Source organism: Pollicipes pollicipes, unplaced genomic scaffold, assembly GCF_011947565.3.
Source record: "Pollicipes pollicipes isolate AB1234 unplaced genomic scaffold, Ppol_2.1 Scaffold_4002;HRSCAF=4701_pilon_pilon_pilon, whole genome shotgun sequence".
In the NCBI taxonomy this organism is placed as follows: domain Eukaryota; kingdom Metazoa; phylum Arthropoda; class Thecostraca; order Pollicipedomorpha; family Pollicipedidae; genus Pollicipes; species Pollicipes pollicipes.
Window position 1 is genome coordinate 28,918,162 of NW_023596420.1, and position 1,816 is coordinate 28,919,977.

Genomic DNA, 1,816 nt, shown 5'->3' on the forward strand with positions numbered 1-1,816 from the left:
GATATAACGCCAGCTGGCGCTCCGTGGCCGCGTGCCACCCAGGCCCACCAGCGGCTCTCGTTCCGTTGGTGTTCCATGCCGAGCAGACATTAACCCGGCGTGCGTGCGGGACAATGCGGAGGTGCACACCACAGAGGTGGCTGAGCCTACGTGTGGATAGTGCAATGGAGCAGCCCAGAGGTGGCAGAGCCGCCACGGCGCACAATTTGAGCAACTCAGCTCATCATTGTGGACATCACGCAGTTTCAACATCCGTACCCCCGCTGCAATCCGCGGAAAACGTACATCAGATTGCAATGACAGCACCGATTCAAGTCCCTTCCCCCATGGCAAAACAGAAACCGCAAGACATTTGGGACCAAGCGATTCAACAAGTTACCAACACACCGGCTACGAGCTTGCTGATTACACAGTTAGCAATTGTTTGCTCACGAAGTGACACCTCTAACACTCCCTACTCGAAGACAAGCATGGAACATTTTCGTGAAAAGTAGGCACTCCGTCTTTGCGCGACAATGCACTGGCTCTGGCTCTCAAATCATGCAATACAGTATCCATATCGAAAATGTATGTGCGTAAAATTGTACTTCGCAACATCGCTTGTGACCACGTTTGAGACCTTTAAAAATATTGAACGCACCTTTCGACGCGTCTATTGGGAAGTGACTCGTTATGTTTCAAAGCTTCCCCACTGCAGTGCACGGTAATTCCAGACAAATTAAGTCTAACGAATCGCTTGAGGCGAGTATCTACGCAGCTTGATACGGGCAAAATAAAGCTTGGAACTGTCAAGTCTCAACCCATACTAGAGCCATGTTTTCTACTTCACAAAGCGTGCCAATGCCAAAAGAACTTGCAGAACCATGCGCTACGGTTCAAACAACCTTTGTATCTTGGGAGAGCAGGCCCCGAGCGGAAGTTCTTAGGTGCACGCATTTAAGTATACAGGATTTATATAGATAGATACACACACACACACACATATATATATATATATATATATATATATATATATATATATATATATATAACAATACTACGTATGCCACAGCCCGGCCGGTGAGATAAGGCTTTATCTTAGGCGGGCCGTTCCAGCTATGAGTTATCACCTAGTCAAATCTATTTAACGTCTAAATCACGTCCACTTATCACATTGCACGATTTGGTGGCCCGCACCTGCGTCACAAACAGATCCACAGCACGAGGACGAGGATAGAGCAGAACTCAGCCAACTGCCGCTAGCGGCTCGGAGCTCCACAAACATCGCCATGCGTTTCCTTCAGCCGTGTAGGCAAGGCGGCCGGGTGAAGGCCAGCGACGGCGGTCGCGGGACGGCGCTCATTGGCTGCCAGCCGGAGACCGCTGGACGGCAGCGGCCGTCAGATTGGTTGGCGGACGGACGTTCGGCAGAGCTCAGCGAATCAGCAAACGTAGGTACGGCCTCCGACGGGGGTACTGCAGAAATCAGAGAGAAGGCCGTTCATGTGATAGCGTCCCACAAGACCACGGTCCAAAATGTAGGTGTCCATCGTGAATGTACAGACGATCACCGACCACAACCAACTGATTTGGTAGGGCTTTCCAACCCAATCAGATTTAAACCGCAAGACATCATCAAAGAGCTACGTGTCATGGCAGGTAGGAGGGGAGCTTCGTGCACTGCATTACATCTATCGCTGTGAAAGCGCCTTGCCCGCGTCCACAGGGTTCTAAGCAGAGGCAGCCTGCTACTGGGGCCGCACTACGCTGTATGTCGACCACATCCAGCAGCATTGCCCAGTCATCGGCCTTGAATTCCCTTGGTCAGCACACTCTC